General features: G+C 37.4%; 1 pseudogene; it reads right to left on the reverse strand.

Annotated features, from left to right (window-relative positions):
• Window positions 1-3610: 3610 nt before the first annotated feature.
• LOC110565839 (cilia- and flagella-associated protein 68-like) overlaps window positions 3611-23128 on the reverse strand; it is a 116199-nt pseudogene continuing 96681 nt past the window's right edge.

A 23128-nucleotide genomic window follows, 5' to 3' on the forward strand; every position in this document is an offset into this window, starting at 1 on the left:
TTTCATTCAAAGTTCCTTTCAGGATAGGCTAAGCCATAAAACAGTAAGCATTTAGGGATTGCCTACTATATGCTACACATAATCACAAATAGGCTAAAGCTTGCCTATAGTAATAGATGTCATGATCCATAACTCTGTGTCAAAGATAAATGCGACTGACAAAGAAACAGATATGAAAAATCAGTTGTGGATCCAAGCTGAAGATGCTAGAGCTTGGAAGAAACTGCTGCTTGCCCTGTTTGCCTTCTTTTCTGTATTTATTCATTTCCAAATAGTCCTACCCTGAGACACTATCATCCTGGAGTCTGGGTTCCAACACATGAATTTTATGTGGACAGAATTAAAACCTAAAAATAAGTTCCATGCTGTTGAGTTACCTGCTAAATCAGTATAAAGTAGTTCCTACAGAGAAAAAAATGTCCCATTTGCTGCAGAATGGTTGATTCTTGGACTTTAGGAAAACCGTACGGAGAAAGACACATCCCACAAGACTTCTTATATTGGAATTCATTCTTAGTATAACTTCAGGCAAACTTATCGATGGCTATGTTCCATGGAAGGCCACACATTTCAGAGGCAGGCACTCACTGAGCTTCCGCTTTAGAAATGAGTCTTGCAAGTCTCTATTGTCCTGGTCAAACCTTATTTTACTTTCTCCTGAAAAAAACGCAAAGAGAAACCATTGCCAGCTGGAAAGTAATACTAAGCATTCAACAAGTGTTAAATGAACCAATCAGCTGAATCAGTGACTTGTAAAAACTCGTCAACTAGAAAAAATATAAGCAATCATGCAGAGAAGCAGTCACAGATTGAAGTCAGAGCTGGAGAAAATTCTTCTCTGTAAATCTCATGCCTGTGTTATTTTTTTTTTTTTGACCCCTCTCTGTCTCGATTTTCTTTTAGTTAAAATGATGATCATGACCAACCCTTGAGGCCTGGAGGTGGTTTGCATATACAGGGATTGTTCATGTAATATGTCTGTCATTCTCTTCATGGTCCACAAGAAAAATAAGAACCACTACGAAAATAACAAAAACATAGGACAAAGACTGAAATGTGGCTCAGTGTCAGGTGACTTCCTAGTATTAACAATGGCCTAAGTTCCACCACAGCACCAAAACCCTATATAGATAGATGACAGAGAGAGAGATAGATAGACAGACAGACAAACAGACAATAGATAGATAGATATTATGATAGTTAGATAAATAAATGAGAGATGAACGGGTGATAGATAATGAATGGATACATGATAGAGAGATAGATGCATAAATAGGTAATAGGTAGAGAGATGATAATTGAGTAGTTAGATACAATGGTACATAGATGATAAGTAGCTAGAGAGGTTGATTGATTGATTGATTAATACATAGATAGGAGATAAGGTGTCAGGACCATCATCAACTAGAAACAGATGAATAAGAGCGACAGGTGGCTCCTGTAGGGCACAATTCTGACTGGTCAAATGGCTTTTGAATGTGAACAAATTCTTTCTGGACACTCACATTTATGTACAATGATACCACAGCATTTAATATGGAAAAAACACAGAGCATAGAAATTATATAATGTACTTATTAGAGATGTTTAATGCTTTTCCATATATATGCTGTAAATTTCAAAGATTTAACTGAAAAGACAGCTTTTTTTTTTTCATCTGTTAATTTTTTATTTTGAGAACTTTACTTGATTGTTTTTTTTTTTTTTTTTTCAATGCAGTTTATTCAGGAACATTGAACAATCCTCGGACCCTGGGGAAAGCCAGCCCACAGCTTAAATAGCCTCTGGGTAGCCAACCCAGGCGTGCCACGGGGGCAATGCAGATAGGTCCACATACATGGAAGCAAGTCAGATCCTCGGCCTTAGCCAAATGTGGAGTTGTTCGTGACAGAGAGCACTCACCGTCGGGAAGGTGGAAGGCGGAAACCAGCTCCATCTTTAAGGCATAGCATTCCGCAGCTCTCTACAGTTCCCCCATTTGTTTTAGACGCATCAGGCAAGAGTAGAGGTCTGATCTCTGATATTAGAAATAAATTGGGACTTTGTACAGATGTTCATTTAGGTGTCATCCACCCAAAGAGCATCAGACCATCCGATACCTGAAAAGACAGCTTTTTATGGATGTACTCAGGTTAATTGCCATATTACTTGAAAATTAATTCTAATTAAAACACTTTATATAGTAAGTTCAGTGGTTTTATTTATCACATTCAATTTTTTGAAATAACCAAAATTTAATATCTTGTGTACTGTTCTCAATATTGTCACATTCTTTTTTCCAATGTTAAAATGCTTTGTGATATCATACTGCAACTATTATTTATCAATTATAAACATGTGATGAGAAAATCAGTACTATTAAATTTATCTTGGAGCTACAAAAGAATACTGAATAGGATTTAAATCAATTAACAGAGCTAGTGAGTGACTACACTGAACTACATTTGCAGCTCTCATCCAAACCCCTTCCTTTGTCCTATTTCTCAGAATTATATTATAGAAGTCTTTATACTATCTCTGCTTATTATCCACACAAGGGATGTGTCTTTGTTTGTTAGAATCACATACTGCTCATCAAAAGTTAGACTCCCAGAGAGAATGGTCGGGAGTAGTATTCGTTTTTTAAACTAAATGCATGCTTTTTCTTTGATGACAGAAGAAACATTCTCAATGAGGCAAAGAGAACTTATATAGAAAGTTCTTCTTAATAAAGAAGTGATAAAAAGAATCTCTTTTGAATAAAAGAAAACAAAAAAGTAAAGAAGTTAGAGTTTGTACTCTACAATCTATGTCATTTCCATTTTACAGGGCTTCTTGTATTGCAATCACTGTCTTCATTTTAGCATAGTCTTTTAAAGAAATAAACTTACATGTGTCAGTAACTTCTTTTATGCCAGGCAGTAAATAAAGCTAGAATACATTTTCTAGTTTTCAATACAATGATTCTAATATTATTTTTAAACAACGAATTAGTATTTACTATGTATTAAATCGAAATGCAGTATTTCTAATAAAAATGCTTTGAATCCACCACTCAAGTAAAATAGAATATTATATTAACTATACAGGAAGAAAAGGGAGCTTAAACATTGTAAGAGCCAGGCTACCAGGATGCATTCGGTGAGGCTGTGTCTCCTAGAATGTTTGCCCAAACAATGCATGAGCAATGACGATATCAACAGACTGCTAACAGAGAAAGGCCACAAAGCCTTTAGACAGGGAATGAGAAGTAAAGAATAACTGTTAGGCCAGGGACAAGGCCCCTAAGTGATTATCCACAACAGAGTGTTTATCCCTGAAATCACATAGACACAACAGAAATGGGATCAGAAAATTATAAACGTAGGCCCTTCTCATATATATAAGAGAGAGAGAGTCTGTATATACAGCCTCCAGGAGTCTGTATATACATACGTGTCCAGTTGTTCTTAGGTGAAAATTGATAAGGACAGTTAGAATAAACACAAGTAGAGATTACTTTAGGTGCCCTGTGGTTTGTTTAGACAGTAGTTATGTCAAGAACAAGGCTGCTGAGAATGTACTCCTTTATACAGTCCACTCCAGAAAAGAAAAATTTAAATCTACTTTTTCTTTCTTTCATGCCTGGATCCTAAAATTGGTCCATGTTTGGATCACATATACATCCAGAGTAATGAGTGGGTTAAGGCATTGAGTAACATACAAGTTGACTTTTCTGTGCATTTGTATTGAGGAGGATGCAGGTCAGGTTGAAGTCCAGACCAATGAGGCTCACATGTAAATCTATGGGTTGACTGTGGCCTTTTGCTGTTGTGGTTTGCAATCATGTGTTGTTTCAAAGCAGTGTCCAAACTGGGAAGGCAAGGGTTTAGGTTTTACAATATTCTTTAGGTCGTATCTTTTCTGGTTCATGTTGCTCATCAGGGTACAGTTCAAATATGAGTTCTTATAGTGATGCATCTTCATCTGTACTGAAAAATCGTGGGCATGTTTTTCAAGTCTGTCCACAACTCGTCATGTCCATCACCACAAATAAGGCTGCCATAGTGTGGGTTTCTGAGGAAACAGACAAGGTGTTGGAGAAAGGCTGAGCAGCTGCTGAGAGAACAGGATGTAGCCTTTTCTAGAGATGGTGCAGTTACAGAGGCCAGCGTTCTGGAATACTCAGGACTCTCACCCTTCAGTGACTGTCTTTAACCTCAAGCAGACTTGTGGAAGATGCTCAGGGCTGATCTTGTTCTGAAAACAAGGGAGCCTTCAGAGGCACACGAAGGAGAGGGGATAAGACCAATAACTCCATTTCACTTTCAAGCCTGTAGCTCAATAGCAATGGCTCTTATTGTTTATCCATATCTATGCTGTGGGCTGTATACAGCAATGGTCTCTAGTATTTTTATAGTAATATATGAATAATGTGTCAAAGTACTTCAGGGAATTCTCTATTAAGTTATTTTCCTCATTATTTAAATATATTTTCTGTTTTTGAATATTTCAGTTATTTATATGTTTTAAATATACCATTGAAATAAGTGATACAAAATTAATTGTCTGAATGTAGTTTAACTGCTCACTTTTTAACTATGTCTATCATATAAGTCTATCATAACTATGTTATATAACATAGCTAAATTCTAACTGTTTTATAAAATATTATTACAATGTGATTAATCTGTCTTTGAATACATTTTCTTTTTGATAACAACAATCTGTAGGCTCTATTAGCTATGTGCTGAAATTTAAAAATATTTGAAGTTTTCTAAGCATCTTTTATACTTACTAACCTGCAACTATGAAACAAAAGATTCAATTTTGAAATACAGTGTGTGTTTTTTTTTAATTTTCAACAAAATCATTTTTAACAAAATCTCATTGTTTGTCTGCTTCATTTGAGAAGTATGTCTAGGGTTTCATTTAGATTTTTTTTTTCAATGCAGTTTATTCAGGAACCTTGAACAATCATCTGACCCTGGGAAAAGCCAGCCCACAGCTTAAATAGCCTCTGGGTAGCCAACCCCAGCATGCCACGTGGGCAATGCAGATAGGTCCACATACATGGAAGCAAGCCAGATCCTCGGCCTTAGCCAAATGTGGAGTTGTTCATGACAGAGAGCACTCACCATCGGGAAGGTGGAAGGCAGAAACCAGCTCCATCTTTAAGGCATGGCATTACGCAGCTCTCTACAGTTCCCCCTTTTTGTTTTAGATGCATCAGGCAAGAGTAGAGGTCTGATCTCTGATATTAGAAATAAATTGGGACTTTGTACTGATGTTCATTTAGGTGTCATCCACCCAAAGAGCATCAGACCCGTCTGATACCTTTTTCTCAGAGGCGGGACCTGGGGCATCAACCCGCATGCAATCAGACATGCTCTTCTCTGGGTCCAAAGCGGCTGACCCTGAGTGCAGTGCTTAGCCTCGCATCCTGAGCGTAACATTTTAGCTTTTTATGGTAGCCAACCATGCTTGGGGAGACTGTCCTGCTTCAATGGCTGTAAAGGCATGAATGGTCATGGCTGCATTACGCTGTTGTGAGACTCTAATCTTGCATATACACCACAGGCAAACCAAGGAGACCAACACCAGAAGGCCTGCTAACGCTCCCATGCCCGCCCATTCCTTCAGATGATTCATGGCATTTAGATTGTTATTATTATTATTGTAGGGTATGATAGTGCATCTTAGTGTTTGGAGCCATGACTTTCCTGCCTTAGTATCTATTTCTGCCATGGACCTTTTTCCTGATCCTGGGTGTTTGTTTTTCAATATTAAATCAGTCTATTGTTTAAAAATATTGAAAAACTTACTGTGAAAATACAATCTGCAGTTTTCTAATTAGTGAATCAGTTTATTTATTGGCTCCTGGGTTATGCACCATTGCATTTTATTTCATTCTCTTATAATCCAATGCTCTCTTTCAGCTTCAACTCTCAGATTATTATTGTAAGTCACAAACACACATACACAGACAATACCCACAGAAACACATCTATTATGTATATACACACACAGAGATGCATATATATATGTATATATAAATACATATACATATGCATATATATTCACACACACATATTTGATTTGATAACTTATTGGGAAGCTTGTCCCTGGGGGAGATTTGTAATAGCTAGAACCTGGAAAGAACCCAGATGTACCCTCATCAGAGGAATGTGTACAGAAATTGTGGTACATATACACAATGGAATACTACTCTGCTATTAAAAACAAGGAAATCATGAAAATTGCAGGCAAATGGATTTAACTAGATGAGATCATCCTTAGTGACATAACCCAGAAACAGAAAGACAGATGTGGTGTATATAGGATAGCAATCTACAGACCTAAAAAAGCTCAACACTCAGGAGGACCCTAGGAAGGATGATTAAATCTCATTCAAAATGGCAAACAGGATAGACACCAGAAGTGGTGGAAGAGAGGAAACAGGTTGGGAACCTATTATAGAGGTTCCTCTGAAATGATTCATTCAACAGGGTATCGAAGCATACGCTGAGACTCACAGCCAATATTTGGGCAAAACGCAAGGTGTCTTATGGACGAAGAGAGAGGAGGGGATAAAGGGGTATGGAGGGGAAAGGAGCCACACAAACAAACTAACAAAACTAAAAGATCTGAGCCCAGTGGTCTGATATACAAATGAATTACCCATGGAGAGCATCTAGACTCCCTGCTCAGATGTGGCTGATTGGCAGCTCAGTCTACGTGTGGATCACTGAGTGAGGGGAACAGAGGCTGCCTTTATCATGAACTCAGTTGACTGCTCTTTAATCACTTGATCACTTGCTCCTGATGATGCAGCCTTGCCTGGCCATGTAGAAAGAGGATCTAAGCAGTCCTGATGAGACTTAACAAGCCATGGGCAGATGGTAATAGTGGAGAACTCCTCCTTTTATTGTACTAAGAGAAGGGAATGAGGGGAAGAGGGAGGGAGAGTGGGAAAGGGGCTGTTCAGGATATATAATGAGTAAATTGTGAAAAAAATAAAACTAATATTTAAAAAAGAAGATGTAAAGATTTCTTATCCTCATGGAGCAGTAAGATTAGCATAGTAAAAATGGTCATCTTACCAAAAGCAACCAACAGATCCAACAGAGTACCCATCAAAAAGGTATTGGCATAAAAACAAAAACCTTGATCAATGAAATTGAAGTCCCAGACATAAATTCATAAACCTATGGACATCTGATTTTTTATAAAGAATCCAGAAATACAGACTGAAAAAAAAAAAGAAGAAAAAATCTTCAACAAATTGTTCTGGTCAAATTAGATGTCTGCATGTAGAAGAATGCAAATAGATCCACATTTATCATCCTGCACAAAACTCAAGTCCAAGTAAATAAAAGACCTCAAAATGACACAATGAAACTAATCAAAGAGAAAGTGGGGAACAGCCTTGAACACATTGGCACAGGAAATATCTCTTTGAACAAATCACCAAATAGCTTAAGAACTAAGATCAGCAATCAATACATAGAAACTCATGAAACTTAAAATCTTCTGCAAGGCAAAGAAAACCATCAATCAGAAAAAGAGGAAGCCTACAAAATGAGAATATATTTTTACCAACTCAACATCCTATAAAGACCTAATGTCTAAAACATATAAAGAATTGAAGAAATTAGATATAAAAACAAAACAAAACATCCAATTAAAAATGGGGTACAGATCTAAACAGAGAATTCTCAATACAGGTATCTCAAATTCATAGAAATAGAATAGATTTTGCATATAGATTGGAAGCAGATTGGGACAGGAATGGAAGAATTCACATGGAGTGGGAAGGTTGAAGAGAATTCAGTTAGAGACAGTTTGCATGTGGGGGTCAGTGTGGAAATCTAGTTCAGTGAAAAATTCCTACACTCTAAGAGGGTGGCACTAGTGAAGATTCCTACTAATGGAGGACACAGAATCTGAACTGGCTACCTGTTGTAGCCAAGCAAGGATTCCTCTGATGAAACTAGGTTATAATAGATTAAGTTGTTGGCCAAGGGGGTCCAGGGAAAAATCTCTAATCAACCCAATTTGATGCTAGGAGAGAAAGTATCTTCCTAGAACATAAGAGTCAGTCCAGTTGCTAATGGCAACATCCACACATCTCATTGAATGTAGAGAGGTCAAGCTGATGGCTGTATGAAGCCTTTGCCCCTACCTTCTAATCATTTTGGCAGAAGAAAGTACTCCTTCAGGCTACTGAATGTACATGAATGAAAACTGTACAGCAACCTAGGACAAAACCTTCAACCTACAATCTGTCCTCTGTAAGATGTGCTGGGGCAATGGTGGTGCAGAAATTGTGGGAGTGGCCAACCAATGTTTGGTTTAATCTGAGAGACATACTACACTGCCTTCATGGGCAGGACCAGAGACTGATTAACCCAGAAATGTAGGATAGACCCAAACACAACTAAAAGAAGAAGAAAAAAAAAATATCATTGCAATGATTCCTAATGATATTCTGCTATACTGATAGATAAGGTCTTTTCTTGTCATTGTCAGGGAGGCATCTTCTTGCAGCAGAACAGGAGCAGGTTTAGAGTTGAACAGCCAGATACTATGTAGAGAGAGTGTTAATGTGGAGGTCTCCTTGGGGTCCATCCTCTTTGAATCCAGGGAAACTTGTAGAACAGGGTGAGGAAAAACTGTAGGAATAAGAGGGTTTGGAGGCTACAAGGAGAACATGGCCCACTGAATCAACCTAAGCAGGGCTCATATGGGCTCATAGGGACTGAAATGGAAAACACCAGGCATTTGTGCGTCTGCACAGGAACCCTCTGTACATGTTATGTTTGTAATCTTGATGTTTTTGTGGGACTCCCACCTGTAATACAAGCAGGTTTATCTCTGACTCTTTTGCCTGCTCTTGGGACCCTTTTCCTCCCGTTGGGTTGCCTTGTCCAGCCTCAAGATTAGGAAATTTGTCTCATATTATTGTATCTTGCTTTGTTCTGTTTGGCTATCATTTCTTGGAGGCTTGTTCTTTTTTGAAAAGGAAATTGAGGATGAGTGGATCAGGAAAAGACAGAAATGAGACAGTGGAACTGGGAGGCATGAAGGGAGGAAGAAAAATTTCTGAAGTTTGGTTTCTTCTTTAGCTGTGGGATGTAATGCAGTCTCGCCATCACAGAGCTGTGGCTGATATTAAAGTGAAGGTACATCAACTTTGTTTTTCCCTGTAATTATTTATTTTGTTGTTGTTTTGAGATATGGTCTCATGTAATACAGAAAGACCTCATATTTCCTATGTAGCTGGTAAGTTCCTCATCTTTTTTTGTCTTCATCCCCAGTGCTGGGATGACAATCGTTCTCATCTTATTCTGATTTTATGTGGTTTTTTTTTTTGGAGATCAAACTTAGAGCTTGTTGCAGGCAATGCTTGTACTTGACCTACTGGGATCCTACTTCAGCTCAGTATATGGCTGCATTTGTGCTTATATTTGATACCTTTCCTTTTTCTCCTTTTTTTGAGATTTCTAAGCTTTTCTGAAAGCCAGTATGCAAGAAAACTATCATTTCATGCACAATGTTTTCGTACCAAGTTGTCGTATTGTTAAGTGAAAATTCAATGTTCTTTGTAGTAGAAAGAATGTGAAAGAGTAGCAATTTTCTTGTTTTATATACTGAACTATTCAGTAAGTTTCCGTTAAAAGTATCCATAGCTTTAAGAAAGGAAATAAAGTTTAAAGCTCCTACAACAGCTATTGTACCTATTGACAAAAGATTTATTACACAAAGGCTGAATAAAAGTGCCTAACTTTAAATTTACACTGGTAAATTTTCTTTTCTAAAATTAGTTGTGTTAAATTTCTTCCTCTTTGACTTAGATTCTGAGTTACTTTTGACTTCCTCTATCCAAGATGATGTCACTTCAACCTCATATTTCCTGTTACCTTCATGAGCAGGGAGGAACTGTGTGAGACACTGCGGAACGCACAACCTCTAGATCTTCCATTAAGCTGTGTTTTTCTTCTGCTGCAGGTTAAGAAATGCGTGTTTCCTGAGCTAGAATTGCCTGCTTTCAGGAGGTCTCATTCCTACCTCAGGATTTTCGGAACCATCTTTTAAACTTCAGAGATCTAGACTTTAGTGCATAGATTAAAAGCAATGTTAGAATGTCAGTGACTGCAAATAATAAGCAGCATCCTTCCAGCTGAAAAGAAAGGCTCAATCCATGGCATAATAAGACAGAATGGAATAAATGACTTTCTGCTTCTGAAAATTACCGAAATGGATTTGTTCTTGTCTGTTGTTTGTGAAGCCGCTTTTTAAAAAGTCAAGCAGTACACCAAAGCATTCTTCCTTTAGTCTGTTAGTGCCATTGTACTGTAGATACAAAGGCTGTACTCAGAGAGGGGCCTATTATTTTCTTAACACTGCTCAGTACTTTCAATGTATATTTATATTTTCATTCCTAGAATAAATATCTCAAATGGATCAAATAAAAACAGTAAAGAACAATAGAGTCTATGTTGACTCTCTGAAGAGAGAGATAAGAGCATTTTAGCTGCCCATAGTGCTGTTCGTTTAACTTACTTGAAATAAAATGTCTCCTAGACTTAGGGACATCCCTGAAGATGCTGGAATGAATGACATTTTTATCTCCGTGTTGTGAGACAGCCAGTCTTTGGAAAGTATTAATTATCAGGAAACTTAGTTATTAGTACTTTGCAAATAGGGATGGTATATTTGCAGTAAGTTTTCAAAAATAAAAAAAAAATTAACTGAAAGGAAACAATTTTTCTCCAAAGGTAATATTTCAATATTTTGTTAACAGTTGAAAGAAAATTCTAACAGCAGGTGTAGAAAAAAAAAAGCTCACAAAGGATAGTTAAACAATATAAAATTTAAATAAAAATGCATAAACATCTCTTTTAAACATATGACATCTTCAAAGTAACATGATTTTATTTTATTTTTAAAATGTTTTTCAGCCAGTCAACTTAATTTTATTAACATAATTTAATTGTGAAAATCCAAGTTTTACTGTGACAATATATGTCTATAATGGATTTTGATTATTTTAAGCCATGAAATGTTTTTAACCTATTTTGAATAAACAAAGTCATGAATAAATAATCCAAAATTCTTTAAGCCAGAAGTCAAATATATAATAATGGCATATTATAGCTGACATTCTAATAAAAGTAATGAATAAAGATAACGTAAATATTGTTCCATGGTTTTTCCAAATTTACTGACTCAATTAGAGATTGTGTTTCTTATATTAATACATTACTCAAAACAATCACTTTGCATTTTCAAAATCTGTACAATTGGATCTATTTGTTCTTCTATGTAACTCTAGTCAAATGTCTACTGAAATTTGATATTCAGTCAAATATTGATAGAGTAAGGTTCTGATAACAAGCAAATTTGCACAGATTTTGTCATGATGAGTTAATTTTATGCCTGTTAGACTGAATTTCAGAGCTCCCTCAGCTATGGTTGGAAGTCATTATACTCTTTGCATATGAACCTCTTTATAGATACAAAGAACACCTCATATCCTGACAACTGGTCTCACAAATTAGGTAATGAGAAGCACCAAAGACAATGTTTAAGGGAGATAGAAGCCAGGTTTCTTGAGCTACCTATCATCTGTGCCATACTTAGTTTGCTGGAAACAGAACCCTTTTTCCTGCTCACACCTATAGAAAGGGGATACCACACACATTTGAGACTCATGCTAAAACACTTGCACAATAGCAACATCTTTGGAGGCTGTCCTTTTCAAGATAGTCTCAAAATTTTAAATATATTTAAAAAACTGTATTCAAAATAAACAAAAGGGATGGGGTTTATTGCTTATATAAGAATAGACATATTTTTCATATATTTCACGCTTTATTTATTTTCTTTTCTCTGCTTATTTATTCTTTTCTCAAACAATAATACATTCTGACCATATCTTTTCCTTCCTCTATTCCTCCAATTCCTACAATGGCCCCTCTTACCAAGATTCACTGATCCTCTGTGAAAAGAACAGGTTTTTCAGGAATGTCAAACCAACATGGTATATAACAAGATACAATAAGATTTCAGTCAGTCCTGATGAGATCTGATAAACTAGGGTCAGATGGAAAGGGAAGAGGACCTTCCCTATCAGTGGACTTCGGGAGGGGCAGGGAGGGTGGGATTGGGTGGGAATGAAGAAGGGGGCTACAGCTGGGATACAAAGTAAATTACCTGTAATTAATATAAAAATAAAAATTATAAAAAAAAAAAGATTAGGCAAAACTCCAAATATCATGGCTGGACTAGGCAACCAAGTAGAAATAAAAGGGTCCCCAAAGCAGGTAAAAATGTCAAAGATACCCTGTCTTGGGGCTTATATTTCTGTGAAGAGATAACCCAAATAAAACAAGTCTTTAAACAGAAAACTATTTAATTAAGGCTGGTTTATAGTTCAGTGGTTTAGTTCATGAGGATGAAGTCAGGAAGGCTGGCGGATTCTAAGATGATGTGGTGCTGAAAAAATCGCAAAGAGAGTCTACATCTGGATCCACAGACAGGGGGAAGAGATAGGAACACTACGTCTGGCTTGAGCATCTAAGAACTTAAAGCCTGACCCCAGTGAAACACTTATTTTTTATAATTTATTTATTTTATATTGATTACAGTTTATTCACTTTGTATCCTGGCTGAAGCACCTTTCCTCATTCCTTCTCAATATCTCCTGTCAACACCAAACTCTCCCTCATCTTCTCCTATGCTGTTCCTCCAGTCCCCTGATAGGGGAGGTCCTCCTCACCCTCCATCTGACCCTAGACTATCAGGTCTCATATGGACTGGCTGCTCCTCTGTGGCCTGGTAAGGCTCCTCCCCACTCAGAGAGGGGTGATCAAAGAGCCAGACACTGAGTTTATGTCAGAGACAGTCCCTGTTCCTATTACTAGGGAACCCACTTGGATAATGAGCTGCCATGGGCTACATCTGTGCAGGGGTTCTAAGTTATCTCCATGCATGGTCTTTTTTAGGAGTATCAGTCCCAGAAAAGACCCCTGGGCCCAGAGTGACAGAACGAGTGAAACACTTCTAACAATACCACACTTACTCCAACAAGATCATACCTAATAAAAATGTCACTCCCTTTGGAGGCTTTTTTTTTTTTTGTAAAAATCTATTTTTTTAACTCTAAACATATTTGTCCATAAAACAGTGTATTTGTGAAGGATTAATGAGTGTTTTGAATTTTACCAGGAAGAGCATTCTACAAGGAGAAATCTTGGCTTACACACAGTGCTACTCCTCAGTCAGTTTGTGCTTCTTGATACCTTACTTTTTAAGAAAACAATGCATGTTGAAAGGCATCTAGTTCTTTGTGGACAATTATATATTGTCTTAGGGGATCATTCCTATATTATATAATGATATTATTATCCTAAATAATAATGAAGTAAATATAACAAGAGCATGGCATAAGCAAACTAACAATATTTTTAAAAAATTCTTTGATTTATCAATATCAAAACACCATTTAAATGTAGGAAACTCAAGTATTATAGCGATCATATTTATGTACTTCTTCTTCCAAAAGGAGTATAGGCTTGGTTTATAATTGTTTCATGTTCATGTTGAAATGCAGACATGGAACTTCCTCTGCATGTAGTTGACTCTGGCACATCGGGGCTCTGATTGTGTAACTGGTAGTTCTTCCTGTACATGTGCAGGCCATTTTTATTTAAAACAAATTAACAAAATCAAAATGAAAAGGGGGATATAACAACAGGCACTTAGACAATTCAAAGAATCATTAGGTCTTACTTTGAAAACCTGTACTCCACAAAATCTAAATAAAGTGGATATTTTTCTTTTTTTTCTTTTTTTTTTTTTTTCAATGCAGTTTATTCAGGAACCTTGAACAATCCTCGGACCCTGGGGAAAGCCAGCCCACAGCTTAAATAGCCTCTGGGTAGCCTAACCCAGCATGCCACGGGGGCAATGCAGATAGGTCCACATACATGGAAGCAAGCCAGATCCTCAGCCTTAGCCAAATGTGGAATTGTTCATGACAGAGAGCACTCACCATCGGGAAGGTGGAAGGCAGAAACCAGCTCCATCTTTAAGGCATAGCATTCCGAAGCTCTCTGCAGTTCCCCCTTTTTGTTTTAGACACATCAGGCAAGAGTAGAGGTCTGATCTCTGATATTAGAAATAAATTGGGACTTTGTACCGATGTTCATTTAGGTGTCATCCACCCAAAGAGCATCAGACCCGTCTGATACCTTTTTCTCAGAGGCGGGACCTGGGGCATCAACCCGCATGCAATCAGACATGCTCTTCTCTGGGTCCAAAGCGGCTGACCCTGAGTGCAGTGCTTAGCCTCGCATCCTGAGTGTAACATTTTAGCTTTTTATGGTAGCCAACCATGCTTGGGGAAAATGTCCTGCTTCAATGGCTGTAAAGGCATGAATGGTCATGGCTGCATTACGCTGTTGTGAGACTCTAATCTTGCATATATACCACAGGCAAACCAAGGAGACCAACACCAGAAGGCTTGCTAATGCTCCCATGCCCGCCCATTCCTTCAGATGATTCATGGCTGCGGCAATCCATGATGATAATCCTGTGGCTAGTCCTGCGTCCACTCTGGTAGAGTTTACTGTGACAATGGCCACTCTCAGCTGCTCCATCGTAGTATCGAATTCTCCAGTCCAATTACCTAAAATATAGCTGGACAATTGTTTAGACAGATTTGCAGCACAGGAAAAATTCTCATGTTAAATGCTAGTGACTCAAAGTCCAGCATATTTTCATTGACATCTATCTATCTATCTATCTATCTATCTATCTATCTATCTATCTATCTATCTATCTTTATTTTTTAAAGAGAGTTTGAAAAATAACACATAACACCTTGCAGTCATGGGCAATGGGACTCCAAGAAGACAAGGGTCCGTAAATGAAAATTTTTAATTTTAATATGTAAAAGAATATATTTTAGAATGAAGTTTGGGTTTGGATTAATGTCTAATTCTATCTTTTGAAAGTAGAAGAAGATTGATCATGAGCTCAAGGTTATCTTTGTCACATAGGAAGTTTGAGACCTTATCTCAAATTAAACAAACTAAACTATAAAAATAGAGAAATCCAAATTCCAAAAATCAAACACATACACACACAAACACACACACACCACCTGCAACAACAATACAAAAGATGAGAATACCAAAAAGAACTTGAGAAAGATCCTGGAATTAATCCAATCCTGAAAGTAGTATAGTTTCCCACTACATTTTCCTTTGCATCTATCTATCTATCTATGCACTATCTATTTAAATATCTGTTTGTCTATTTGTCATCTGTCTGTATATCATCTATAAATCTGTCTATGTATGTATGTATCTATCAATCAATCAATCATCTATCTCTCTATTGAAATACCTCCATATATATATCATATATCCTACCTTATTATGATTAGAAGATTACGAAAAGATTTTTGGCACAGATTCTGATCTCCAAAATTAGCAAAGTACCCACTTAGCAATTGCAAGATTTACTTATACTTCATAAACTGGTTGTTGACACATTATAGAAGTCAAATGTCCAACAGAAAAGGACAAACACTTATTAACCTTACATAAATGGTGCATCACTTTCCTTCTACCTTTTGTTTTCCAAAAATCACAAGAATTTGTACCTACAGGACTGCATTATAAGGTACAATGACGGCAGTGTTGTGAGGTAACACAGGAAAACAAATTGCTTTATAAAGTACTTTATAAGAGACTGAAAATGTAAAAATGTTTTCCAAAAGGTGCTATATGTAGAGGAATTTTGCAACATGGCTAATCTGGCAAGGGATCTGAGCCAAAGACCTAGGTCTGTATGATCAGGCTGCATTACATAAATTGCTTTAGCATATAGCTTTAATCCCTCTAGCTAAGGTACATACCTTTAATCCCTTCAGCTGGAGTATAGATTCCAAAGACCTTTAGTCCCTGGTATTTTGTACACACCTTTAATCCCAAACAAAGATCTAATTGAGGCATAGACAAAGTAACTTGTCAGAGAAAGATTTGACAGAATGAGGGTATGTCCAATTCTCATGAGACAGAGGCCACTTAAGATCATCACAGTGAGAGAGCAAGCGAGTTCATGGAGAGAGTGCAGTAGAGTTCGGGGGGGTATGTTACAGTTCAATGCAGTGCAGTTGAATGTACTTGAATTCCTGCAATTCAGTTCAAGGAGTTCAGAGGAAGTTTTTCATTTTCTTTTTTGTTTTGAGACCAGGTTTCCTGCATAGCCTTGGCTTTCCTGGACTCGTTTTGTAGAGCAGGCGGGCCTCATGCTAACAGAGATCCACCTACCTCTGCCTCCCTGAGTGCTGGAATTACATGCAGATAACATCACTTCTGACATCAGAGGCAGTTTTTCTAAGCAGAGCAAGTCAATGCGAAGCAGAAAGAAGCTATTTTAAATCGGCCAGAACTTTGAGCCATAACAGCTTAGTTGAACCAGCCCAGAGTTCAGAAACAACTAGAAAGGATGAGCTTATTCAGCACTAAGTCTCAGAGGCTGGTAGGCCTAGGTTAGTAGTTGGAGCCAAGAAGGTGTTGCTTTCAGGATCTAGGCTTGCAGAGGGTTAGACTGGATGGAGGCTAGAAGCTTCCAGGTCTAGTTCTAGGGGTAGTGAGATAAAACACTCTGGGTTCAGACCATGTATTCATAAAGCTTGTGTGTGTTTCTCATCTCATCCCCTCTTCTGAGAAAATAAGGACAACATTTACACCTGTGTACTTTGTATGTTGTTATGAGTCTGTGCATGTATAATGTGTGGAATTTGTGTGTGTGTGTGTGTATGTTTGTGTGTATGTGTGTATGTATGTTTCAGGTTATACTAAATAGGAATGAAAATATTAAAAATAAAACAATAGCTGGGAATGACCTTGAACTTTTAATCCAACTGACTCTGCACTGTCTAGTTATTATTATTATTATTAATTACAATTTGTTACATTTGTAACCCTGCTCTGGCCCCCTCTTTCTACTCCTCCCAAACCCACCCTCCCTCCCTCTTCTCCCCCTATGCTCCTCCCCTAGTCCTTTGTGGCCTGCACCCCACAGAGAGAGGTGATCAGAAACCCTGTCATGAGTTCACACCAGAGAAAGCCCTGCTCCTCTTATTAGGGACCCCACTTGGACACTGAGTGTATGGGCTACATTTGAGCCAAGGTTTTAGGTCCTCTCCATGCATTGTCCTTGGTTGCAGTATCAGTCTTTGCAGGGACCCCAGGGCTCAGGGTCTTTTTGTTTGTTTGTTTGTTTGTTTTTGTTTTCTGGCTCTGTTGCTCTCCTTTTGGAGCTCCTGTCCACTCCAGGTCTTTCTATCCTCTTCTTTCAATGTACTATCTGGACATAAAAATTATGTAATACATACTTGTCAATCTCTAAAATTCAAGGAAAATTATTCCTATTCAAAATTTACATAATAGCAGATACCGGATGCAATATAATTGTGGGGGAAAAGGAACACTATTAGAATATAATCATATGTTTTATAGTAGGCATTATAAATGTGTCACATCTGCAAGCAGGTGTAAATAATTTTAGGAAAATAAAATTTATTAAAATATAAAATATTATATACTATATATTGCATATATAATCCAGACAGTATGTCAATACCAGCTAAAGCACAAACCTAATTTAATTTTCTGTATATATAAATCCCTATAAAGGTTAGAACTCATTATTTACAATATTCAGGTTTATGGAAACAGTAAAAGTTGCCAGGAAGCATATGGTAAGCTTTGGGCATGTAAAGGTCTTTCTTTTATGTGTTTGTAGAAAATACATTAAAAAAAAAAACTCATGAAAATGAAACAGTTTTTAATATATGTACATAACTACTACACACACATAAACAAAAATAATGAAATTCTAAATATGAACAAAATCAATCAAGGGGCAATAAATAAGGATAATTTAAATCTCTTAGGATTACATATTGTAAATGTAACCATGCCATCAATATTCAAAAACAATTTGTTTAGAACAACATTTACCTCTTTAATGAACCAATTCAATTAAAACTTTTATTAATACTCATCAAACATAATGTCATTGGGTATTCAAGATAACATGCAGATCCTGGTGTGATGGTGCACACCTGTAATTCCAGCACTCAGGTAACCAGAAATAGGTAGATCTCTGTGATTTCCAGACTAATTTGGTCTACAAAGCAAGTCCTAGACAGCCAAGGCTACACAGAAAAATCCTGTCTCAAACAAACAAACAAACAAACAAAAATAACTCCAGATAAATAAATAAAGAGATAGATAAATAAAACATACTCAGAACTTTTTATTTATTTATTTACAACTTATTCACTTGTATTCCCATTGTATCCCCCTCCCATATCTCCTCCAGGTCTGACCCTTTCTCCCTCTTCTCCCCAATGACTCTCCTCTAGTCCACTGATAGCGAAAGTCCTCTTCCCCTGCTATTGGACTTTGGTCTATCAGGTCTCATAGACTGAGACTGCCTGGATCCTCATCCTATCTGGGCTGGCTAGGTTCTCCCACCATAGAGAAGTGACCAAAGCGCAGGCAACTGAGTTCATGTCAGAGACAGCCCCTGCTCCCCCTACTAGGCATCCCACATACAAACTGAGATGTCTATCTGAGCAGGGCTCTATCTGAGCAGGGATCTAGGTCTACCTGCATGATCCCTGATTGATTCATCAGCCTCTGCCTGCCGGAACCCTTGGGCCTAGTCCTCTTGGATCTGTTGGTCTCCTAGTGGAGCTCTCATCTCCTTCAGGTCTTTCTTTCCTCCCTTCCATAAGACACTCTGTGCTCTGTGTAAAGTTTGGCTCTGGGTCTCTGCATCTGCTTAAATCCCCTGATAGGTGGAGTCTTTTAGAGGACATCTATTGTAGGCTCCCATCTTGTTCCCTCTCTTCTGCTATTTCTGGTGTCTATCCTGTTTGCCCTTCTGAATAAGCATCTTCCTTAGAGTCTTCCTTGTTATTTAGCTTCTTTAGGTTTGCAGATTTTAGTAAGTTTATCCTATATTATATGGTTAATATTGGTTGACAAGTAAGCATATCCAATGTGTGTCTGTCTTTCTTCTTCTAGGTCACCTCACTCAGGATGATCTTTTCTAATTCCATCTATTTGCCTGCAAATTTTATGCATTCCTTTTTTTTAATAGCTAAGTATTATTCCATTGTGTATATGTACTACAATTTCTGAATCTATTCCTTGGTTGAGGGACAACTAAGCTGTTTCCAGATTCTGGTTATTGTGAATAAAGCTGCTATGAACATGAGTGAGAAAAATGTCCTTGGGATATGGTTGAGCATCTTTCAGATATACTTATACAACCACAGTGGAGATAAATCTGGCATGTTCTCAGAAAATTGGGAATAGTGCAACCTCAAGACACAGCTATAAGAATACTGGCCATATATCTGAAAGATGCTCAACCATTCAGAACTTTTTTATCCACTTAATAATAAATATTTTAAGTTATTTCAATACAATAATATGTATCACATCTTCTTTTCAGTGCTAAGTGTGTGTGTGTGTGTGTGTTTGTCTGTGTGTGTGTCTGTGTGTGTGTAAGAGAGAAAAAGTGAGAGAAATATAAATAAGACAAAAAGTTTTCCTGGATCTGGTTATATACCTGACCCTTATGTTCATGGTTGTATTTAGAAAAATATTTTTATATTTATTTAAATGTGTAGTGGTAAAAGTAGACATACCCTTCAGTATGCATTAAATGATATTGAACATGGCCTCTATACTTTTAATGTATGCACTTGAAACCTGCCTGGTGATTACTGAGTAAGGTGACTTCACAGCATTGCTGTGTGAGGCTCTCTCACTGCCTAGAAAATTTCACCTTTATTACCTCAGCATGAATCTTTTCCATCTCATAGCTCATCAGAAACAACTCACCAAGTAGTTTGCTTTCAGTTTGCTTTAGGCATCTTCAAAAATGAGCAATGTATTTTTCATGTACTTGATTCCACTATGTCTCTTTTGATTGTGATTACAATGAAAAATAATGGCATTTACTTCAATTGCCTCACAGCAAGCAGGGATTGATGGGAGTAGGTCTATGACACTGATCAGGTTCTGTTATTAGACACCTTCTAAGCAGGACAACATCCTGTCTTACAAGTACAGGCAAACTCATGACATTTCTATAATAAAAAGTTTTAACGTGATTTATATTTCCCATTCCATAGAGCTATTCTTACTTTCTATTTCCATTTTTTAAACTTTTTGTTCATATTAAAATGGAAGGTGTAAACGTGACATATTCACAACCCACTGAAAATAGTGGGATTGGCTAGAACAGTAGCAAGAATATACATTCTCTTATTTTGAAGTGTGGGAATTTTTAAAAGTAGGCAACAGTATGATTATTCTGTATTATCTGTCTAATATCCACTTATAAGTGAGTGTATACTGTGTGTCTTTCTGCTTGAGGGACACCTCACTCAGGATGATCTTTTCTAGTTCCTACCATTTGCCTGCAAATTTCATGATTTCCCCATTTTTAATTTCTGAGTAGCATTCATTATGTAAATGTACCACAATTACTGTATCCATTCCTCAGTTGAGGAATCCCTGGGTTGTTTCCAGATTCAGGCTATTACAAATAAAAGCTGCTACAAACATGGCTGAACAAATGTTTTTGTTGTATACTTGAGCATCTTGTGGATATGTGCCTAGGAGTGGTATAGCTGGATCTTGAAGTAGCACCATTCCTAATTTTCTGAGAAAGTGCCAGGTTGATTTCCAAAGTGGTTGTACAAGTTTACATTCCCACCGTAAACATACTAAAATCTGTACACCTAAAGAAGCTAAGCAAGAAGGAGAACCTAAGGTAAGATTATCAATCCTCACTCAGAAAGGCAAAAGGGATAGTCTTTGGAAGAGGAAGAAAACAGGGAATAGAACAGGAGCCCACCACAGAGGGCCTTTAAATGATTCTACCCAGCAAAGTATCAAAGCAGACACAGACTCATAGCCAAATTTTGGGCAGAGTACAGGCAACTTCATGAAAGAAAGGGGAGATAGAAAGATATGGAGGGGACAGGAGTCCCACAAGGAGAGCAACAGAACCAACATATCTGGGCAAAGGGGTATTTTCTGAGACTGATACTACAATCAAGGACCATGCATGTGGATAACCTAGAACTCCTGCTCATATGTAGCCCATGGTATCTCAGTTTCCAAGTCCCTAATAATGGAAACAGGGACTGTCTCTGATATGAACTCAGTGGCTGGCTCTTTGATCACCTCTCCCTGATGGGGGAGCAGCTTTACCAGGCCACAGAGGAAGACAATGCAATCAGTCCTTATGAGACCTGATAGACTAGGGTCAGATGGAAGAGGAGGAGGGCCTCCCCTACTAGTGTACTTTGGGAAGGGACATGGAAGGAGATGAGGAAGGGAAGGTGGAATTGGGAAGGATGAGGGAGGGGGCTAAAGCTGGGATACAAAGTGAATAAACTGTAATTTATGAAAAAAAAATAAAAATTTAAAAAGTAAGGAATAGCTAAGGAGATGAAGGGGGATGTTACACATCAGAACAAAGGGATGAAATAACCTAGTAATTCAAAATTTATTTAATATAAGATGCTCATGTTTTCATAATAAAGTATTATCGTTTTGTCTATAATTGTGATCATTTGGAAAGAGCCAAGGCATAAACTTCTGAGAAGATCAATAGAAATATGCTTTAGGTAGGTTCTAAAACACTGTATCTACTCAAATCACTAAGAATAAAAAATCTTTAGAAAAGGTTATACATGTGATATTTTATTACCAAGTGTTGTTTTTATTAAAAAGCATTGAGATAAAATTTTTATCCATAGTTCAAATCTATATATATCCAATTATATAATTATTTTTATACTTAAATCCTGACTACTTGGGAATAGTTTGAGCAACCATTGGTTCATTTCACTATCTCTGCATTCATGCATCATTAATCCCAAACAGGTTGAGATTAATTTCTCTAGAAAGTAACATTGTATTTTCCTTTTTATGAAGGTATTTATATAAAACCATTGATCTCAAACAACACTATGTTTGAACTAGTATCCCTTCTGCTCTAGCTGTGGAATTTGTGCTTATCAAGTATAGTTATTCAGGTTAGTTGTTTTCACCATATCATCCCTGTTACTGTTAATTTAATGGTGTGGTCTAATAATATTAATTATTAGCCCAATAATTATTAGGGTGGTGTTATCAAACCCTCTATCATAATTAATAAAGACAGAGACACCTGTTTAGATTTTAAGTTTACCTTATTTCACCTTGGGCTGTGCAAATAATTCCACCTATGCTCTCTCACTATTTCCCAGCTCCTATCTCTTGCTGTCTTCCTTAACCATTTCTATCTGGACTACTTTTCATCCATAATCTCCAAACACTTGCTCATATTCTTCATCTGGGCCATTCCTTTTTATGCCTTCCTCCCTGCCTACATGCTTCTTTTTCTATCCCATGCAACTCTACTTTCTCCTCTACCTCTTCCCTCTTCTTGTCATTTTCTCTCATCTTCCTGGAACCTTGGCCACACCTCCCTATCCACCTTATGCAGGTCTGATGGCATTTTATTGGTTAAACAGAGAGTGAAAGTTTACAATGTCATTTGAGGTGCAAGAGTTCTGCTTGTAAAAACTGAAAGCAGGCCTCAGGGGGGAAGTAATTAAAATTAAAATAGCACCAGGCCAACCCCCAATACATGCATTAGCCAATTGTTTTGCCCTCCCTGATCTCTCTCAATGATGTGCTGCATCCTGCCATTTAATGTCCTTAACACAACCGGTCAGCATTCCCGCTGCATCCATCTGTCCTGCAACCATTTCCCAACAATGTTCTCATTCTCTAGTGATCATCATTAAGTATGATTAGTATGATCATTTGGCACATGTGTCTTTCTGGGGACTGGTTGTACAGTGTTCTAACTTCAGCTGCCTGGGTGCCTGAGGCCGTAATACATTAGGTTCAAACCTGGCCTGGGCAACAGAACATATTCAAGAATATATTGGACAGTTTAGTGCCTGTTTTTAAAGAAAAGGAAAGGTGGGGGAGGGGGGGAGAGCAAGAGAAGGGGGAAGGGAGACATGGAGGAAAGAAGGGAACATTAAAGAAAAATGGGGAAA

This window comes from Meriones unguiculatus, chromosome 18, assembly GCF_030254825.1.
Source record: "Meriones unguiculatus strain TT.TT164.6M chromosome 18, Bangor_MerUng_6.1, whole genome shotgun sequence".
In the NCBI taxonomy this organism is placed as follows: Eukaryota; Metazoa; Chordata; class Mammalia; order Rodentia; family Muridae; genus Meriones; species Meriones unguiculatus.